Source organism: Musa acuminata, chromosome BXJ1-5 (assembly GCF_036884655.1).
Source record: "Musa acuminata AAA Group cultivar baxijiao chromosome BXJ1-5, Cavendish_Baxijiao_AAA, whole genome shotgun sequence".
Lineage (NCBI taxonomy): Eukaryota > Viridiplantae > Streptophyta > Magnoliopsida > Zingiberales > Musaceae > Musa > Musa acuminata.
The window spans coordinates 11,910,001-11,933,669 of NC_088331.1; the positions used below are offsets into that span (position 1 = coordinate 11,910,001).

Below are 23,669 nucleotides of genomic sequence, written 5' to 3' on the forward strand. Positions count from 1 at the left end.
CGTGGACTCGGGCATCGGGCCAAGAAGAGCGGGTATTGTGCCAAGGATATCGGAGTTACGGAGTGAACTGGCCGATTGGGCAATAGGCTGCAGGAGAGGACGATGCGCCGAAGAATCAGACGAAGCGTCGAGGGACCAATGACATGCCGGACAACTTGGTTAAATTGCTTAGGATTAATTGTCTCGATCGAAGTTTTGTTTTAATTTTGCAGGATTTACTATGATAACGATGAAGACATAAAGCGAAACAAAGTGTCGGAGTCAAGCGCAAAGGATTTGTTGCGAGTTCGAGAGTTCGACGGAAGTCCGAAGGTTCGTTGGGAATGCTACCGGAGCTCGCCGAGAAAGATCAGAGCTTGCCGAAGAAGCTCGTTGGAACTCGCTAAGATCAAATCGTGAAGTCTAGGAGCTTGCCGGGAGTCCGCAGAATGGTTTCCGAGAGTTCATTAGAAGACCGCCGGAAGTTTGCCGGAAGCTCGCCAGAAGAAGTCTTGACTTGCAGACTTTGTAATAGCTTAGAAAATGTCTTTAAATTCATAGTTAGCACGTTAATTAGGGTTAGGATTAGGTGTTAATCCTATAACCCAAGTTGGGGCCAATTAGGCCCAAGTTCGGACTGGTTTGGACCAAGTTTGGAGCCAAACCAAGTGAGCTGAAATAGTGAAAGAGGTGGCACCGCCAGGGTTGGAGGTGGCACCGCCCAGGAGAGGATCTCCCAGCGAAGCTGGGCGGTGCAACCGCCCCAGGCAGGAGGTGGCACCGCCTGGGCTCAGTCTCCGAGCGAGACTGGGCGGTGCAACCTCCCCTGACAGAGGTAGCACCGCTTGAGCTCGGTCTTCGAGCTCTGGCAGGAGAGGTGCAACCGCCTCAGTCAGGAGGTGGCACCGCCTGGGGCTCAGTCTCCGAGCCAGACTCAGGCGGTGCAACCGCCCCTGATAGAGAGGTGCAACCGCCTGGGCTCAGTCTCCAAGCTCTGCCAAGCGGTGCAACCTCTCCAGTCAGGAGGTGCAACCGCCTGATCCCGAAATTCCGGGATTTGATCGTTTTGAGCTCCAAATTTGAACTGGGTTGGGGCCTATAAATACCCCACCCATTCAGCACAGAAAGAGTAAGAGACCTACACCGAAATCTTGATCTTCTCTGTGATTCTTGAGCTCAAAATTGTTGAAAAGCCTTTAAGTTCTCCTCCTTTTGTTCTTCAAAGTCTTGAGTTGTAAAGACAGGAGAGAAAGGTTCTGTAAGGGTTGTCTCCTGATCCCGTCAAAAGGAGTGAAATTGTAAAAGGGCAGTTGGCCTTCGCCTATTGAAGGAAGGCCTCTAGTTGACGTCGGTGACCTCGTCGGTGGAGGAAGCCAAAAGTGGAGTAGGTCAAGACTGACCGAACCACTCTAAATCTCTGGTTTGCTTTTACTTTGAGCACTTTATCATTACTGCAAACCTCCTACATAGCTACTGCCCTCTGCGCTTTTACGAACAAGTCTCTAATCATTCCGAATCTGCATTCAGACGTAAATCGATGTTTTCGTACAAACTTTACATTGCAGTTTACGTTTACGTTCTGATTCCATTTATAACTGCAAACTGTCTTCTGCGCTTTTACGAACAAGTCTCTAAGTTCTGATCTTTCCGAATCTGCATTCAGACGTAAATCAGTGTTTTTGTACAAACTTTACATTGTAGTTTACGTTTACGTTCTGATTCCATTTATAACTGCAAACTGTCTTCTGTGCTTTTACGAACGAGTTTCTAAGTTCAGATCTTTCCAAAACTGCATTTAGACGTAAAACTGCGTTTAGACATAAATTGCGCAAACTGTGTTTAGACGTAGAACTACGTTTAGACGCAAACTGCGTTTAGACGTAAAAACACGTTTAGACGTAAACTACGCAACCTGCGTTTAAACGTAAAATTGCGTTTAGACGTAAAACTGCATTTAGATGTAAACTGTGCAAACAGTGTTTAGACGCAAACTGCGTTTAAACGTAAACTGAGTTTTGACGTAAACTGAGTTTAGACGCAAACTGCGTTCAGACGCAAACCGCGTGCAGACGTAAACTGCGCTTAATCTTAAGTTATCTTAGAATCGGCTTTTACATCGAAATCATTTTTTATCGAACGAACGCAGCTTTCGTTTTTAATCGCTGAAAGATTTCCGCTGCACTAATTCACCCCCTCCCCCCCTCTTAGTGCTCTCGATCCTAACAATTGGTATCAGAGCCCGATTTTTCTCATTTCGGATTTACACCCGAGAGAAATGGCTCTTCATGGCTTTCAAGAGGGCTTTTCGGTCTTTCGTCCACCGTTATTTAACGGATTGGACTACACTTATTGGAAAACTCGAATGAGAGTTTTCTTGATATCTACGAATTTAGATTTATGGAATATCATTGAAAATAGTTTTTAACTTCCCTCCAAACCGATGAACGAATGGTCGGATTTGGAGAAGAAGTATTTTTCTTTAAACGCAAAGGCTATGAATGCCTTATTTTGCGCTTTGGACAAAAATGAGTTCAATCGGATTTCTACATGCGAAACGGCTTTTGACATTTGGCGAACACTTGAAATCACGCACGAGGGAACTAGTAGAGTCAAAGACTCGAAAGTTAACTTTTTATTGCATGATTTTGAGATTTTTCGAATGCAACCAAGCGAGACTATAGGCGACATGTACACACGTTTCACGGATGTCGTCAATAGTTTAAGAGCTCTTGGAAAATGTTTTTCGGATTTTGAACTCGTAAACAAGATTTTGCGTTCTCTTTCTAAGAAGTGGGATTCAAAAGTAACTGCAATACAAGAAGCTAAAAACCTAAACAACTTACCACTTGAAGAACTAATTGGTTCATTGATGACATATGAAATGGTGCACAATGCACATGATGAACATGTTGAACACAATCACCTTCCAAAGAACAGGAAGGATTTGGAACTCTGGACAAATGAATGCCACTTGAACGATGACTCAAGTGATGAGGACAATGATGAACAAAACAACCTTCCAAAGAACAGGAAGGATTTGGGACATAGAACATTTGAAGACCACTCGAGCATAAGCTCAAGTGATGGTGAACTTAAACTACAAATGAAACGAAAATTAAAAGGCAAAAAGAATGGAACTACTTGCTTTAAACGCAAGAAGAAGAATAAAAATTGGGATGAATCGAGCTCCTCCGAAGACGAGAAAGTCAACAAAAGCGAGGCGGCAAACTACGCCTTAATAGCTTACGACGTTGAGGTAATTAAAATGCCTTTGGTTTATTTTGAAATTACTTGATGCTTTCATGATGTATTTTCTTTTTTAGTTTAGAATTAATTTTCTTAAAAATTACATGTTCAAAAATAAAAATACAAAAATTATGATCATGCTTGTAATTTCGAAAATGATAATATTACATATCTTATGATAAACAAACAAAATGATTTTGATTGAAAATATGAAATCAGAGTTAAGAAGTAATAATGTGTTTTATGGTGATGTCCATTGTTATTTCTCGATTTTGAGTATATTAAATCATGTTTAATTTGAAGTTATGATTAATGAGTTTTATCAAAATCATGATCATGATTTGTCAAATTGAAATAATAGGAATGATGATTCGGAATCATATAATAATGAGTTTATATGTTTTAAAAAATATATGATGATAATGATGCATGCAATGATGAAACATTCATGATAAAATAATTGTTTTGACATTCAAGACTTGAATTTTCATCAATGCTATTTACCTTTGTCATAATTTAGAACTTAAATTAAAGGGTCTTCCCTTCTTTTTGACAATGACAAAGGGGGAGCAAAACATGTTTGAAAGCTAATTTGCTAGCTATTATAATTCAAAAAAAGGGAGAAACAAAATAATTACACTTCTCAGGAATTGCTATCTTGAACATCACCAAGAAATGCTATCTTACAAATCTCAAGATGCACAAATACAAACATGCAAAATTTATAATTTTGCACATCATTAAAATTTATGATGCTCATGCATGTTCTAAAATGTTATAAGATTCACTAGCTTGCATGATGTAGAACTTGCTGTATTGAACATCACCAAGAAATGATATCTTGTAGAAGCAAAAAGTTAACTTGCACATGTAGCAAAACTTATATTTCAAGAAGCAAAAGTTGCTTTCTTGAACATCTAAAAATTACTAGCTTGCGTGTCTTAAAATTGTAAACTTGCCATCGTACTACCATGATGATGAGCATGTCTTATCTTCATGATTGTATTTGAAAAACTATGGCAAAAATACGTCCTAATGATTGAACGTGTTAAAATTAATTTTTGAACCTTCTTGATTGAATGATTGAATCACTTGATTGGCATAATGATTTTACACAATTACATGTTGAAAATTATGTGCTTGAATACAAAACATCCATGATAACAAGCATGCTTTACCTGCATGATTGTAATTGAATATCTATAGCAAAACCTTGTCCGAATGGAAGAAAGAGTCAAATTTCATTTTCGGATTCTCTTGAATCTAACATATCAAGTTCACTCTTTTCCAAACTTAACAAGCATATGTCATATCAAGTTCAGTTCATATCATTGATTTTTGACATATGTAATTAACTAGCAAATACATCTCTCATACACACATCATGTGAAAAATATTTTTTGAGAAATGGATTTGATGAATATGGATGAAAGTGTTTTTACTTGCAAGGATTTATTTCACATACATATCTTGGTCCTTGTAAAAATGAAGCATGATTTAATCTCTCATCGATTCTAACTTCACTCGAAGTAAACTTACAAATAGCATGTATCACAAATAGTCTTCCTCCTTCATGCAAAAAGATAATAACAAATAAAAAAAAAAAAAGGGGAAGAAGTTTTCAAAGCTATCTCCATGTCATGTTTTCCTTGAGATGTTTGATATCCTATCACTCACTGTTGGAAAATGACATGAACCTAGTTATGACATGAATAACAACAAGCACTTATGCTTAAAATTTGCTTATATCGTTCTCCATTTTGTTGATGACAAAGGGGGAGAAATATATGAATTGATGCTATGAACACTGATGCTATGCTTGCATCATCAAGAGATATATGAATTGATATAATTGCCATATTTGCAATGCTTGCATCATTAAGAGATATATGAATTGATGCTATGATTGCCAAACTTGCATTATGCCATGTTTGCATCATGCGTTAAGATATCAAGAACTTGTATCGTAATTTTACGCGTTGATATCTTACCATGTGATGAAATGCTACAATTGATAAACACTTGAAATGTTTGCGTTATAATATCAAAAGCTTACATCGCAATTTTTCATGTTGATATTTGATATTAGCAAACTTGCATGATGATAAAACTTGATACTATGTTTTTCATGCAATGAGTTGAATCTATATCACAAACGATTGATTGTGATACTTCTCCTTTTTGTTGATGACAAAGGGGGAGAAGTATGTTGATGAAAGTATGTTGATGACATGACATATGATGCATAAGTTTATGCATATGTTCATGTTGACGTGTTGCAAGTATTCATGATGAATATTGCAATGACTTGAATTCAGTTTGAATTCAAGGTTCTATCAATATGGCATATTGATAGGGGGAGTTTGTTTAAACTCCGGGAGTTAAGTTAAACTCCGTCATCAAGTGGTTGTCATCATCAAAAGGGGGGAGATTGTTGAATCTCGTATTTTGATGATGAAACTCCTTGATATATGTTTATGATTTAATCTGCGTTTTGAGTGACGCAGGATGCTTCGATCAGGATGAGATAATTAAAGCAGGAAAATCATGTTGTGCCGAAGGAACATGTCAGAAGATTGGACGTCGGGCCGGTGGATCGGTCGACGTATCGACAGAAGGCTTCGGGCCGTGGACTCGGGCATCGGGCCAAAAAGAGCGGGTATTGTGCCAAGGATATCGGAGTTTCGGAGTGAACTGGCCGATTGGGCAATAGGCTGCAGGAGAGGACGATGCGCCGAAGAATCAGACGAAGCGTCGAGGGACCAATGACATGCCGGACAACTTGGTTAAATTGCTTAGGATTAATTGTCTAGATCGAAGTTTTGTTTTAATTGTGTAGGATTGACTATGATAACGATGAAGGCATAAAGCGAAACAAAGTGTCGGAGTCAAGCGCAAAGGATTTGTTGCGAGTTCGAGAGTTCGACGGAAGTCCGAAGGTTCGTCGGGAATGCTACCGGAGCTCGCCGAGAAAGATCAGAGCTTGCCGAAGAAGCTCGTTGGAACTCGCTAAGATCAAATCGTGAAGTCTAGGAGCTTGCCAGGAGTCCGCAGAATGGTTTCTGAGAGTTCATCGGAAGACCGTCGGAAGTTTGCTGGAACCTCGCAAGAAGAAGTCTTGACTTGCGGACTTTGTAATAGCTTAGAAAATGTCTTTAAATTCATAGTTAGCATGTTAATTAGGGTTAGGATTAGGTGTTAATCCTATAACCCAAGTTGGGGTCAATTAGGCCCAAGTTCGGACTGGTTTGGACCAAGTTTGGAGCCAAACCAAGTGAGCTGAAATAGTGAAAGAGGTGGCACTGCCAAGGTTGGAGGTGGCACCACCCAGGAGAGGATCTCCCAGCGAAGCTGGGTGGTGCAACCGCCCTAGGCAGGAGGTGGCACCGCCTGGGCTCAGTCTCCGAGCGAGACTGGGCGGTGCGACCTCCCCTAACAGAGGTAGCACCGCTTGAGCTCGGTCTTCGAGCTCTGGCAAGAGAGGTGCAACCGCCTCAGTTAGGAGGTGGCACCGCCTGGGGCTCAGTCTCCGAGCCAGACTCAAGCGGTGCAACCGCCCCTGACACAGAGATGCAACCGCCTAGGCTCAGTCTCCGAGCTCTGCCAGGCGGTGCAACCTCTCTAGTCAGGAGGTGCAACCGCCTGATCCCAGAATTCCAGGATTTGATCGTTTTGAGCTCCAAATTTGAACTGGGTTGGGGCCTATAAATACCCCACCCATTCAGCACAGAAAGAGTAAGAGACCTACACCGAAATCTTGATCTTCTCTGTGATTCTTGAGCTCAAAATTGTTGAAAAGCCTTTAAGTTCTCCTCCTTCTGTTCTTCAAAGTCTTGAGTTGTAAAGAGAGGAGAGAAAGGTTCTGTAAGGGTTGTCTCCTGATCCCGTCAAAAGGAGTGAAATTGTAAAAGGGCAGTTGGCCTTCGCCTATTGAAGGAAGGCCTCTAGTTGACGTCGGTGACCTCGTCGGTGGAGGAAGCCAAAAGTGGAGTAGGTCAAGACTGACCGAACCACTCTAAATCTCTGGTTTGCTTTTACTTTGAGCACTTTATCATTACTGCAAACCTCCTACATAGCTACTGCCCTCTGCGCTTTTACGAACAAGTCTCTAATCATTCCGAATCTGCATTCAGACGTAAATCGGTGTTTTCATACAAACTTTACATTGTAGTTTACGTTTATGTTCTGATTCCATTTATAACTGCAAACTGTCTTCTACACTTTTACGAACAAGTCTCTAAGTTCTGATCTTTCCGAATCTGCATTCAAACGTAAATCGGTGTTTTCGTACAAACTTTACATTGCAGTTTACGTTTATGTTCTGATTCCATTTATAACTGCAAACTGTCTTCTGTGCTTTTACGAACGAGTTTCTAAGTTCAGATCTTTCCAAAACAGCGTTTAGACGTAAAACTGCGTTTAGACGTAAACTGCGCAAACTGTGTTTAGACGTAGAACTGTGTTTAGACGCAAATTGCGTTTAGACGTAAAAACGCGTTTAGACGTAAACTACGCAACCTACGTTTAAACGTAAAATTGCGTTTAGATGTAAAACTGCATTTAGACGTAAACTGCCCAAACAGTGTTTAGACGCAAACTGCGTTTAAACGTAAACTGAGTTTAGACGTAAACTGAGTTTAGACGCAAACTGCGTTCAGATGCAAACTGCATGCAGACGTAAACTGTGCTTAATCTTAAGTTATCTTAGAATCGGCTTTTACATCGAAATCATTTTTTATCGAACGAACGCAGCTTTCGTTTTTAATCGCTGAAAGATTTTCGCTGCACTAATTCACCCCCCCCCCCCCTCTTAGTGCTCTCGATCCTAACAATGATTACAACTTAATTATAGGCATGCTGGTCCGATAATAAACAAGAAATAAAATGGAAGCTCACATGCCCCAATAATAATAATCACAAGTACATACATCACGCGGTCCATGATTATTTATTTACATATCATACATCACATGTATAATTCATCATCATGTAGGACTACTTGATAATAACAAAAATAATAATAAATTAAAAATTTTAATTAATTAATATTTTTCTGAAATCAAGGATTTGTAGGAAAATGTTTTATTTATGAGGAGTATTTTTTAATTTGAAAAAAGGACAGAATTTGAAATTTCTGAAAATCCGAGGGGCAAAACTATCAATTGGCTAGAAAACCATCACCCCTCTCTTCTCCTTGCTTGCTGCGGCCGTCGCCACCTTGCGGGCGGCAGCTTATGCAACATGGGTGGGGGGGTGGGTGGTGGTGGTGTTGTGGCGGGGGTCGGGGGCCATGGGGCATCGCCCTTGCTTGGGGGTGGCTCGCTCGTGGGTGCTGTGCTTACGAACGGCGTCGCCCTTGCGGTCGGGCGCCCCTGCGGGCACTACCCCATTTGTAGGTGGCCAGCGGGCCAGCGTCGCCCGCTGGGGCTCGCTAGCGCTGTTGCTGGTGACTCGCGCGCGGGCCCAGCGATGAAAGGTGCTGCTTGTGGGTCCAGCACCCGCAAGCATCGCCCTTGCGCGTTGGCGCAATGCTCGTGCACAGGTGGCCGCCATGCTTGCGGCCCTACCTGTCTGGTTATCTCGATGTCCCTCTAGAGTAACCTATGACCGAGATTATTTAGGATATGTGTTTAAAGGTGAATCAGTCTCATTATCGTATTATCGTGATCTCATCATGATCTGATTCCCACTGCACAGATTAAAAGACATCACTATATATATATATATATATATATATATATATATATATATATATATATATATATATATATATATATATATATATATATATATGCAACAAACAATATAAAGTGATAAATACTAAAATATAATAAGCAAAAAAAGATCATATGTTAAGTCGCATGTGCCATCAATCACGTGAATGACTTACAAGGCACATATGACTACTAGCGACTTCGTCCATGAAAGGTAGCAGTCCCTTCTCTACCTTGTTTCGAATAGAACTGGAAACAAAAGAACGGAACCTATGGTCGCTTATGAGGCCATGGGCCTTCATCCTCTGCTTCTTCCATGACTCGCCTTCGGAGTTGAAGATGCCAACACCGAGGATGTCGAAGATCTTCGAAAAGTCTTGGCCCTTGTGGTAATTCGAGAAGTTCGCACTGAAGACATGTTGCAAGTTGGTGGGGTCACAATGTTGGGCTGACAACCCATAAGTTCAACCCATAGTGAGCTTTAATAGCTCATAGCCCACCCCTCTTTTAACCTAATCCTAGATCTAACAAGGGGGGTGTGGTGGTTTTGAAAATAGGGAGAAAAAACTACAGTAACAATGTAGAAAACTGCAACAGCATCTTAATTCAAAAAAAAAGAAAAGGACAGAAAAATAAGAGAAGGAAAGGGAAGAAGACAAGGACAATGCAGAAAGATTGTTCTCAATCATCTAAGCAGCGTTCTCATCTCAGGTTAGATTAAATCTATAGTAGATTCTTGCTATGATTACTTGGGGAGAATTTGGATATTGTGCACACTGACATAATCCTTATATCCTAATTATTCTTTTGAGATTGTTGCTTAGGTTTTGGGCAAAAGACTTTAAGATTTGTATATTTATTATTCTTATAGTAGATTATCTCTGGTTTGCCTTGTGATTTTTACCCTTCACGTTGGAGGGATTTTCCACGTAAATATTGATGTCCTATTTGATTGTGATTTTATTTAATTCCACTACGTGTTATGACCTACTTGTATTTGTTCATATATAAAAGTTTGTTTCTCTTTTTATATCCCATCAACTGGTATCAGAATAAGGTTTTGGTGATCTAATTTTTGTATTTGAACATGGAGGCCAGTAGTGTTTCTCACATAATTAGCTTGAATGGAAACAATTGGACGATATAGAAACTAAGAATGGAAGATCTCGTGTATTGCAAAGACTTGTATGGACCTTTGCAGGGGGATAGTGCAAAGCCCGCAACTATGACAAATGATTAGTGGAAGAGGTTAGACCAAAAAACAGTTGGGTTTATTCGATAATGGCTCGATGATAGTGTCTTTCACTATATTTCTATTGAAAGTTCTGCATATTCTCTTTGGAAAAAGTGGAAATGTCTCTATGAAAGAAAAACAACTGATAACAAACTTTCTTAATCAGAAAACTTGTGAACCTGAAATATAAAGAGGGTGCTTCTATTGTTGAGCATTTGAATGAAAATATCTCTTGATGATGAGTTATAGGCATTATTATTTCTCAGTTCTTTATTAGAAAGTTGGGAGACACTAGTGGTTTCCCTCAGTAATTCTACGCTAGATGGTATTGTTACCATGAGTAAAGTAACTATTGAATCTCGAATTTTGATGATGAAACCAATCGATATGTGTTTATTTTTTAATCTACGTTTTGAGTGACGTAGGATGCTTCGATTAAGATGAGACAATTAAAGCAAGAAAATCATGTTGGGCTGAAGGAACATGTCAGAAGATTGGACGTCGGGCCGGTGGATCGGTCGACGTACCGACAGAAGGCTTCGGGCCGTGGATTCGGGCATCGGGCCAAGAAGAGTGGGTATTGTGCCAAGGATATCGGAGTTGCGGAGTCAACTGACCGATTGGGCAATAGGCCACAAGAGAGGACGATGCGCCGAAGAATCGGACGAAGCGTCGAGGGACGAATGACATGCCAAACAACTTGATTAGATGCTTAAGATTAATTGTCTAGATCGAAGTTTGTTTTACATATGTAGGATTAACTATGATAGCAAGACATGAAGTAAAATGAAGTCTTGGAGTCAAGGACGCGATCACGTTGGGAGTTTGAGAGTTCGTCGGAAGTCTGGACGTTCATCGGAAGTTCTGCGGGAACCAGCCAAGAAGTCATGGAGCTTGCTAGAGAAGCTCATTGGAACTCACCAAGTGGATTGTCGCAAGTCCAGGAGCTTGTCGGGAGTCCGTCGGAACATTGCCAAGAGTTCATCGGAGGTTCGCCGAAAGCTCGCCGGAAGAAGAGACTTACGGACTTAGTTTAGCTTAGAATATGTCTTAGGAATCGTAGTTAGCACATAATTGGGTTTGGATTAGGCCAACCCAATTACGGGCCAGCTAGGCCCATGTAAGAACTGTGTTGGGCCCAATAAGAAGCCCAAACAGTGCCCCAAGAATTCTCATCGTCGTGGCACAATCTTCGAGATTGTGTTAGGCGGTGGTACCGCCAGTCTAGGCAGTTGTACCACCCCTGGTAGGGTGCCAGGCGGTGGTACCACCAGACCTGGGCAGAGGTACCGCCCAAGATAGTGTCAGAAAAACTAACACTAGGTGGTGGTACCGCTCGTGCCCGGGGAACCCGGGATGAGATGTATTTAGGCTCCAAGTTTGAATCAACTTAAAGCCTATAAAGACCCATCTTATCCCTGGTTAAAGCACATAAGTATTGAGAGTAAAAAAGTATAGAAATGCTGCTGCAATCTTGTGTGAGCTCCTCTCATAGTTCTAAGTGTTAGAATAGTTTGAGAGAGGAGTGAGTGGGGTGTAAGGGTTATCTCCTAAACCCGGTAAAAGGAGAATTGGGTTGTAAAAGGGTGGTTGGCCTTTGTCTATTGAAGGAAGGCCTCTAGTGGATGCCAGTGGCCTCGACGGAAGAGAAATCAGAGGAGTGGATGTAGGTCATGATTGACCGAACCACTATAAACAGCTATCTTCTCTAGTTTGCATTTATTCTTGCTATTTATCTTAACTGCAAACTGTCTTCCTTACTTTACTTCAAATACATTTTTGTAAGCTTTCAAAGTTATTATCTATTCAAAAATAGTTTTACGTTGGAAACAGTTTTATCGTACAAAGGTTTTTTTTTAAAACTAACGTAGTTTTTACCACTGCACTAATTCATCCCCCCCTCTTAGTGTCGACCCTGATCCTAACAATTGGTATTAGAGCCATGGTTTTCTACTTTGGTTTAACACCCAAATAAAATTGGCTCATTTCGGCTTTCAAGAGAGTCAATCTCTCATTCGTCCTCCCTACTTCAATGGGATGGACTACACTTATTGGAAAACTTGAATGAGAGTTTTCTTGCTTTCATTAGATTTAAATTTATTGCACATAATTGAATCTGGTTTTAAAATGTCTTCTCTTCCAATGAACCGTTGGAATGATTTGGAGAAGAAGACGTTTTCTCTAAATGCAAAGGCTATGAATGCCTTGTTTTGCACCCTTAGATAAAAATGAATTCAATCGGGTTTCTTTGTGCAAAATGACTTTCGACATATGACACACTATTGAAATCACACACGAAGGCACTTCTAGAGTTAAAGATTCAAAAATTAACTTTTTAATGCATGATTTCGAGCTTTTTCGAATGAAGCCGAGCGAAACCATTGTTGACATGTACACCTGTTTTACAGATATTGTCAATGGTTTAAAAGCTCTTGGCAAATGTTTCTCGAATTTTGAACTTATTAGTAAAGTTATACGATCACTTTCTAAAGCTTGGGAATTAAAAGTAACGTCAATACAAGAAACAAAAGATTTAAATATTTTTTCACTTGAAAAACTTATCGGGTCATTAATGACATATGAAATAGTGCACAATGCACATGATGAATATGATGAACAAAATCACCTTCCAAAGAACAGGAAGGATTTGGGACATAGAACATTTGAAGACCACTCGAGCATAAGCTCAAGTGATGGTGAACAAGAACTACTCACTAAGAAATTTAAAAAATTAAAGAAACAAAAATTTAAGAACAAAAACAATGGAACTACTTGCTTTGAACGCAATAAGAAGAATACAAAGTGGGATGAATTGAGCTCCTCTGAAGACAAGGAGAAAATCAAGAAAGGCGAGGTGGCAAACTACGCCTTAACCGTTTTCAATGATGAGGTAATCGAAATCCCTCTAATTTATTTTGAAATTACTTGAAGCTTTTTATGATGCATTTTCTTTTTTAGTTTAGAATTAATTTTCTTGAAAATTACATGTTTAAAAATGAAAATGCAAAAATTATGATCATGCTAGTAATTTCAAAAATGATAATATTGCATATTTTATGATAAATAAACAAAATAATTTTGATTGAAAATATGAAATCATGGTTAAGAAGTAATAATGTTTATCATGTTGATTTCCATTGTTATTTCTCGATTTTGATTAAATGAAATCATGTTTGATTTGAAGAAATGCATAAAGTTATAATGAAAATATTAAAATTTTGATACAATGATTTGACGATTTTGTGAATGAGATTTTAAAGTTATACATGATGATTTTTATGATTTATTGATCTTGATGGTTTTTATGATGAAATTTATTTTTCGATCCTAAACGTTGATGCATGTTTTTATAAATGAAAAAGGTATTCTTTTATTAAATAAATCACATGAATTGAAATGACTAAAAAGAGAAAAGCATGTTTCTTGAAAATTCTTTTTCTCTATCTTATTGACTTTGATGAATCTATTTGATCATCTTTTTATGAATATCTTAAAAATGATTTTGATTTGATGATTTGAATTTGAATGAATTTTTATCCAAATCATGATCTTGGTTTATTGGAATTACTTGAGATCTTTTTTATGAATCAAAATCTTATATCTCCTATGTTTCCTTTTACCATTTACTAAAGAGGAGATCTATTAAACTAACCACGATCTTGATAATTATGTTTTGAAACTTTATATAAATCAAGATCGTTCACCATGACTTCTTGCATTTTATTAAAGAAATTATTTAAATGAATCATGTCTTTTGGTATTTACTCGATCTTTGATATTTTATCTCTCATGATATGATTTTTATGTGCAAATCCTTGTATTCATGAAATATTGATCTCATCACTCAACTAATTCTTCTTGATATTCTTTATGTGATGATATGAATACATGAAATATTCATGAATTTGAAATGATGCATGCAATACTTATGATAATGATGTACATGATGTATTGCATATGATGTGTATCGTGAATGCTTTAAATGATGAATGTTTGGAATCATGATCAACATGTTGATAAATACTTAAAAATTTTAATGCTTGAATATCATGTATGATATGCTCATAATGAGGATTGATTTATTTGTCTCATGCATGAAAAATGAAATGTATGGTTTTGAAAATATGTATGTTTTAATTTGAAAATATAATGAAGCACAAATAAGATTGATACTCACCTTTGTTATAATTGATGTAAAGGGTCTTCCCTTCTTTCTGCCAATGACAAAGGGGGAGAAAGAGTTGCTAATGTGCTATCTTGAATTGATGTAAAGGGTCATCTCAAAGAGAAATTAGCTAGCTTACACAAGTTAAGAAAATACAAAAACTTGCCTACTTTCTTGCACATCTAAAGAGAAGATGCAAATATAACACTTGCCAAATTGTTTGCTTGCCTTATGTAAAACATTGTCTCTTGCTAGTTTGGCATTTTGCTAGCTTGCACTTTGCAAAGAAAGCAAAAATGGCACTTCTCAAAAGAGAAGAAAAAGCTTGCCTATATTAAGAAATAAAAATTGCAAAAGTGTTATCTTGCCTATCTCAAGAAGCAAAACTTGCAACTTACACATTGCAATAGGAAGGAAGAATCATGAGCTTACACAAGAAAGCTATCTTGCATTTGTTTCAAAATTTTTGCTAGCTTGTATGTAGTAAAACTTGCATATCGTAAAAATTGCTACCTTATAGTCTAAAGAGAAGTAAACATTTACTATCTCAAGAAAAGCAAACATGCTAAACTTGCACATCTTTAATTACTAGATTGCATGATGATAAAATTGGATACTATGTTTTTCATGCAATGAGTTGAACTTGTATCACAAACACTTGATTGTGGTATTTCTCCTTTTTGTTGATGACAAAGGGGGAGAAGTATGTTGATATCATGAATAATTTAATCATAACATGTTTGCTTGGATTTTTGAATCCAAGAGTCTCTATCAATACGACATATTGATAGAGGGAGTTTGGTTAACTCCGTTGTCGATTGGTTGTCATCATCAAAAAGAGGGAGATTATTGAATCTCAGATTTTGATGATTAAACCAATCGATATGTGTTTATATTTTAATCTACGTTTTGAGTGACGCGGGATGCTTCAATCAGGATGAGACAATTAAAGTAGGAAAATCATGTTGGGCCGGAGGAACATGTCAGAAGATTGGACGTCGGGCCGGTGGATCGGTCGACGTATCAACAGAAGGCTTCGGGCCGTGGATTCAGGCATAGGGCCAAGAAAAGTGGGTATTGTGCCAAGAATATCGGAGTTGCGGAGTCAACTGGCTGATTGGGAAATAGGCTGCAAGAGAGAACGATGCGCCGAAGAATCGGACGAAGCGTCGAGGGACCAATGACATGCCGGACAACTTGATTAGATGCTTAGGATTAATTATCTAGATCAAAGTTTATTTTACATGTGCAGGATTAACTATGATAGCAAGATATGAAGCAAAATAAAGTCCTAGAGTCAAGGACACGATCACGTTGGGAGTTCAAGAGTTCGTTAGAAGTCTAGACGTTCGTCCGAAGTTCTGCGTGAACCAATCGAGAAGTCACGGAGCTTGCCATAGAAGCTCATTGTAACTTGCCAAGTGGATCATCACAAGTCCAAGAGCTTGCCGGGAGTCTGTCGGAACATTGCCGAGAGTTCATCAGAGGTTCACCGAAAGCTCGCTAGAAGAATAGACTTATGGACTTAGTTTAGCTTAGAATATGTCTTAGGAATCATAGTTAGCACGTAATTGAGCTTGGATTGGGCCAACCCAATTATGGGCCGGATAGGCCCATGTAAGAACTGTGTTGGGCCCAATAAGAAGCCCAAACAGTGCCCCAAGAATTCTCACCGTCGTGGCATAGTCTTCGAGACTGTGTTAGGCGATGGTATCGCCAATCTGGGTAGTTGTACCACCCCTAGCAGAGTGCCAGGCGGTGGTACCGCCCAGCACAACCTCCCAAGCGGTGGTACCGCCAGACCTGGGCGATGGTACCGCCTAGGATAGTGTCAGCCAAACTGACACTAGGTGGTGGTACTACCCAACGCACGTGGTGGTATTGCCCGTGCCCGGGGAACCTAGGATGAGATATTTTTAGGCTTCAAATTTGAATCAACTTGAAGCCTATAAATACCCCTCTCATCCCTGGTTAAAGTACACAAGTATTGAGAGTAAAAAAGTATAGAAACACTACTGCAATCTTTTGTGAGCTCCTCTCATAGTTCTAAGTGCTAGAATAGTTTGAGAGAGGAGTGAGTGGGGTGTAAGGATAGCTAGTCATAGGTGCCCAGTAAGCCAATCATGTGAGTGATGACACATGTGACTTGATACAAAATCTTTTTGCTTATTATATTTTGGCGTATATCACTTTATAACTATTGCATATATATATATATATATATATATATATATATATATATATATATATATATATATATATATATATATATATATATATATATATATATATATATTGTGATGTCCTTGGATTTGTGTAATGGGAATCAGATCGTGATGAGATCACGATAATGAGATAGATTCACCTTTAAACACATATCCTAAATAATCCCGGTCATAGGTTACTCGAGAGGGACATCGTGATAACCGGACAGACTGGTGTGCTGTATACCCGTCCATATGATGGATGCAGTTGGTCTCATAGCTGCTCATGCAGGGACACTAAGGATACAGTACAGGTGCTCATTAGAGAATGAGTTAACTGATTGATCCGTTTATGGAATGTTGGATGGTTGATGATGCCTTATTGTTAGACAACGATTTCGTAGTCCTAGTAGTATATCTAATCCTTAGACTTAAGACACCAAGGATGTCCTGTATGAGTGCTCCAATCTTTGATACCAGACTTATAGGTTTGGCTGTCCCAGATCTAGTACAGTTGGTCATTGGGAGTGGTAGTAGACCTTACGAGGGCTATTGAGTGTCGATAGAGGATCATCCACTTTCGACGTCATGAGAGGAATATCTCATGTGTTCTTGCTTAGATAAATCCCTAGCCAGGGTCATTCGGGTTGAGAGAGAAAGAGTTCTCTGGGAGAATCCGATTAGAGCGAGACTCGAGTAGAAACCGTATGGGTCTGACAGCACAATGCTCGATATACGATCTTTGGGATATTAAATGGATGAGGGACTATAAGTACATGGTAACTGAGGACAGACATGTCCAATGGATTGGATTTGTTGGGAAATCTTTAGGGCGACATCATATGCACAGCAGAAGAACAAGAAAACAAAATCCCCGATTCCCAAAGAGATGTTCGTCGTCGTGCGAAGATTGGTGCACAAAATCCGCGAAACTTAAAACTACGTATAGAGTAGATTGTGTTACCTAGGGAGATCGTATATCCCTATTTCCTTGCAGATCCTTAGGAGAGGGTGAAGGAGGTCAAGCATCCTCCTCTCTAGCGATGATCCACACAGCAAGGTTGCGACGACGCTCCTCAAAACTCCAGGCCTACTCTGAGGTGGAGAGGGAGAGGAGAATAGGAAAGACAAGCAAAGACTCTAGCCTATAAGGCTCTGAATCCCTCCTATTTATAGAGGTCCCCTATCGAACCCTAATGGGTCCTCCCCTAGTGGGTATTGGATCTGCATCCAATAAGACAAGGGCTCCATCGGATATCTCATATCCGAACCTCTACTCATCGCAATGCCTACCATATGTGTGTGACCCTCTAGGCCCAATATCGAGATGGCTATGAGTCATACCCATCAAAACTCCTTCTAACTTAGTGAATTATTATCTCTGTAATAATTCACTTGACTCATCGACTACAGACGTACTAGGCCACTACGTCGTAGTCCCCAAACGATACAGGGGAATCCAATCCATTGGACCTATCTGTCCTCAGTTACCGTGTACCTATAGTCCCTCATCCATCTAATATCACAGAGACCGTATATTGAGCATGGTGTTGTCAGACCCATACGGTTTCTACTCGAGTCTCGCTCTAATCGGATTCTCCCGGAGAACTCTTTCTCTCTCAACCTGAATGACCCTGGCTAGGGATTTGTCTAAGCAAGAACACATGGGATATTTCTCTCATGACGCCGAGAGTGGATGATCCTCTATCGACACTCAATAGCCCTCGTAAGGTCGACTACCACTCCCAATGACCAGCTGTACTAGATCTGGGACAACCAAACCTATAAGTCTGGTATCAAAGAGTGGAGCACTCATACAGGACATCCTTGGTGTCTCAAGTCTATGGACCAGATACACCACTAGGACTAGGGAATCGCTGTCTGACAATAAGGCATCATCAACCATCCAGCATTCCGTAAGCGGATCAATCAGTGAACTCATTCTCCAATGAGCACCTGTACTGTATCCCTAGTGTCCCTACACGAGTAGCTATAAGACCAACTGCATCCATCATATGGACGGGTATACAGCACACCAGTCTGTCCGGTTATCACGATGTCCCTCTCGAGTAACCTATGACCGGGATTATTTAGGATATGTGTTTAAAGGTGAATCGATCTCATTATCGTGATCTCATCACGATCTGATTCCCATTGCACAAATCCAAAGACATCACAATATATATATATATATATATATATATATATATATATATATATATATATATATATATATATATATATGTGTGTGTGTGTGTGTGTGTGTGTGTGTGTATTTATGCAATAGTTATAAAGTGATATACGCCAAAATATAATAAGCAAAAAGATTCCGTATCAAGTCACACGTGCCATCACTCACGTGATTGGCTTGCTGGACACCTATGACTTGCAATCTCCTACTTGACCTAAAGCCAATCACTTATGTGTCTGATCCCCATCAGACCCCTGTGACGCTCAAAGACAATCGGAGACAACGGCTTTGTTAGTGGATCTACAATGTTATCTTCGGATGGAACTCTTTCCACTGCTACATCTCCTCGGGTTACGATCTCTCTGATAAGGTGGAACCTCCTCAGAACATGCTTAGATTTCTGATGAGACCTAGGTTCCTTTGCTTGAGCAATCGCCCCATTGTTGTCGCAATATAGGGAGATCGGGTCCTCGCTACCCGACACGTCTCCCAAATCTGTAATGAACTTCGTCAACCAGACTCCCTCCTTTGCTGCATCTGATGCAGTAATGTACTCCGCCTCCGTGGTCGAGTCAGTAGTAGTATCTTGCTTGGAACTCTTCCAGCACACTACTCCTCCATTCAAGGTATACACATACCTTGAATTCAACTTGCTATCATCGACATCAGACTGAAAACTTGAGTTTGTGTAGCCTTCAACCTTAAGGCTATTACCTTCATATACTAGTAAAATATCCTTATTCCTTCTCAAGTACTTAAGGATACACTTTACTGCTTTCCAGTGCTCCAAGTACTTAAAGTTCCAGCAGTGTGTTGGAACTCTTCCAACAGTGTGCTGGAACTCTTCCAGCACACTGCTCCTCCATTCAAGGTGTACACATACCCTGAATTCGACTTGCTATCATCGACATCAGACTGAAAACTTGAGTCAGTATAGCCTTCAACCTTAAGGCTATTACCTCCATATACTAGTAAAAGATCCTTAGTCCTTCTCAAGTACTTAAGGATACACTTTACTGCTTTCCAATGCTCCAAGCCTGGATCCGCCTGATACCTGCTCGTGACACTCCGAGCATGCGCTATATCAGGCCTAGTACATAGCATGGCATACATGATAGACCCTATTGCTGAGGCATAAGGTATCATATTCATGTTCGCCCCTTCTTCTAGAGTCTTTGGGGACATACTCGTAGAAAGCGATATCCCATGTCTCATCGGTATGAGACCTCTCTTGGAATTTTCCATGCCAAACCTTTTGACAATAGTTTCTATGTACCTGGACTGGGACAAGCCAAGCATCCTCTTGGATCTATCTCTATAGATTCTAATCCCCAAGATATAGGATGCTTCCTCTAAGTCCTTCATGGAGAAGTGTCTAGATAACCAAGCCTTTACTGTAGATAGCATTCCTACGTCGTTCCCAATGATGAGGATGTCATCCACATATAACACCAAAAAGATGATAGCACTTCCACTTACCTTCTTGTACACACAAGGCTCATCTTCGTTCTTAACGTAGTCATAAGATCTAATTGCCTCATCAAATCTTATGTTCCAACTTCGGGAAGTTTGCTTTAGTCCATAAATGGATCTAAGCAACCTACACACCTTATCTTGGCAGTTCTTGGACACGAATCCCTCAGGTTGCATCATATACACCTCCTCCTCGAGGTTCCCATTGAGTAATGCGGTTTTCACATCCATCTGCCAGATCTCATAATCAAAGTGTGCTGCAATAGCCAATAGAATTCTGATGGATTTTAGCATTGCTACGGGTGAGAAGGTTTCGTCGTAGTCAACACCTTGCCTTTGACGATAACCCTTAGCCACTAGCCTTGCTTTATAGGTCTCTACCTTTTCCATCTACTCCGATCTTTTTCTTAAAGATCTACTTGCAACCGATGGGTACAATACCTTCGAGCGCATCAACTAGGTTCCAAACCTTGTTGGAGTACATAGAATCCATCTTAGAATTCATGGCTTCTTGCCACTTCCCGGAGTCTATACTCATAATAGCCTCCTCGTAGGTCTGAGGATCAATATCCTTAACATCCTCTCCTCTAATATGTCCCACATATCTTTCAGGATGGGATATTCTATCAGACCTGCATAAATTTGAAACTTGTGTATTAGGTACCTGAACATACTCGAGCTGTAGAGTGGTGCTTGAGCTTGGTTCTCCAACCTCGCTCAACTCTATCATTCTCCCACTGTCTCCACCAAGAATATGTTCCTTCTCAAGGAACACTACTCTCTTAGCTACAAAGACCTTTTGGTCCTCGAGATGATAGAAATAATACCCACAAGTTTCCTTGGGGTATCCCACAAATTTGCATCGCTTTGTCCTTGATTCTAACTTATCGGGATTGTGTCTTTTATTGTGGGTAGGGCAGCCCCAAATCTTAACAACCTTAAGATCAGGCTTCTTCCCTTTCTATATCTCATATGGTGTAGACACTACCGACTTAGTTGGAACTCTGTTCAGAAGGTAAGTTGCGGTTTCTAGGGCATATCCCTAGAATAAGATGGGTAGGTCAGCGAAACTCATCATGGATCATACCATGTCTAATAGCGTACGATTCCTCCTTCTAGAGACACCATTGAGCTGAGGTGTAAAAGGAGGTGTCCATTGGGATAATGTCCCATGGTCCTTGAGGAACTGAGTAAACTTTGTACTTAAGTACTCACCTCCTCGATCTGATCGAAGAGTTTTGATACTCTTTCCAGTCTGGTTCTCCACCTCATTCTTATACTCTCTGAATTTCTCAAAGGCCTCGGACTTGTACTTCATTAAGTACACATATCCGTACTTTGAAAAATCATCAGTAAAGGTAATGAAGTAGGAGTAACCACCAATGGCATGAGTTAACATGGGTCCACATACATCACTATGTATGAGTTCCAACAGCTTAGTGACTCTCTCTCCAATTCCACTAAATGGAGAGTTTGTCAGTTTTTCACGAATGCAAGGGTCACAAGTTGCATATGACACATAGTCGAACAGATCTAGATATCCATCATTTAGTAACTTTTGAATCCTTCTTTCATGAATGTGACCTAGCCTACAATGCCATAGGTATACACTGTTCAACTCATCTCGTTTCCTTTTGGACACATTTACATTCATGATATGTGGAGTAGTGTCTAACATAAATAAACCATTATGTAATGTTCCTTTCGTGATGATCTTATCATCTAATAATATCGAACAACCATTGTTCTCAAAAATAAATTTATATCCACTAACTGTTAAACATGAAATGGAGATAATATTTTTTATAATAGAAGGAAAAAAATAACATGTATCTAATGCAATAAAAGCTCCACTAGGCAGATGTAGGGTGACCTCGCCAACAGCTACTATAGCAACTTTTGCTCCATTACCCATCTTGAGGTCCATCTCGCCTCTCTCTAGTCTTCTAGGCCTTGCCAGAACCTGCAACGAATTGCATATATGATAAGCACTACCGGTATCTAATACCCATGTGTTATCATAAGAGTGACAAATGGAGACTGATCATGAATGTACCTGAAGCTTCATCAATCTTTTGTTTCGCCCTTTCTGCAAGGTACTCTTTGCAGTTTCTCTTCCAGTGCCCATCTTTACCACAGTGGAAGCACTGGCCTTTGTCCTTTGCTGGGTCTTTCTTAGCAACCTTTGCTTTACCTGGTTTGCCCTTGCCCTTTCCCTTCTTAAGGGACCTTTCTGCTTTCCTTTTCTTTTTGGTCTCACTAGTGTAGAGAATTGGCTTCTCTTTCTTAATAGTACTCTCTACCTCCCTCAACATATTGAGGAGCTCTGGGAGAGTCACCTCAAGCTTGTTCATATTAAAATTCATTATGAACTGTGAAAAGAAATCTAGTAGGGATTGAAGCACAATGTCCACACACAAGTTATCCTCTAGGACCATTCCTAGACCTGTGAGTTTCTCTATCCACTCAATCATTCTTAGGACATGGTTCTGAACCGGTGTCCCCTCAGTAATCCTAGTGTGGAAGAGGTTCTTGAATATCTCATATCGTTGAGTTCTTCCCTGTTCCTCAAACAATTTACGGACATGTAGGAAAATGGATCTGGCATCCATCTTTTCATGTTGTCTCTGTAACTCAGGAGTCATAGAGCCCAACATATAGCACTGAGCAAGAGTGGAGTCATCAATGTACTTCACGTAGTGAGCGATCTCATCCTCATTTGCCCCTTCTTCGGGCGTAGGCAACACTATATCAAGGACGTACACGATTTTCTCCGCTATGAGAACAATTCTCAAGTTACGGAGCCAATCCGTATAATTTGGACCAGTGAGGCGGTTGACATCAAGTATGCCACGTAAGGGATTTGAAAGCGACATTTTCTGAAAATAAAGATGCAGCAGAAATGAATAACATGCATATTTTGTAAGAAATAAACTATCAAGATATGGGCTTCTATCTTAATATGCTCCCACTATTTTACTAACGAGTCACGCGACACCCTCAGCACGTGAAACGGAAGTCTCTGGCAGACTTCTAGTGGGGATCAGAATCCAATCAGCGTCTTAGTATAACCTCGAGGGACTCCAATCACACTAAGCCTAAAAGGTAGGCAACTCTTGCCGATCACAACTTCTTGTGATTCCCGTCCTGTTCGGCCTCCGAATCACCATGGCCTTGAGGGACTCGACCAACCATGATGCTCGGTTAAGTCAACACCTTTATTACAAGATGAGTCTGATTTGATGATATACCCTCGAGGGACTCGACCGAGCATACCATGCCCTCAGGTCATCGGTGACATCTCTATGTCGTAAGCAAGATAGCGAATCGCGATATAGGTGAGTCTCGAGGGACTCGACCAACTCAACCTACACCGGGAATCGATTCCTACTTATAACGATGGAAGGCCACGTGGGGTCAATCTAATTGTCTCATGTTTACCGACTTAATATTATCGAGAGAT

At 40.0% G+C, this 23,669-nt stretch overlaps 1 pseudogene; it reads right to left on the minus strand.

The window, feature by feature from the left end:
• LOC135673895 (noroxomaritidine synthase 2-like) overlaps positions 1-23,669 on the minus strand; it is a 96,707-nt pseudogene that overhangs the window by 29,335 nt on the left and 43,703 nt on the right.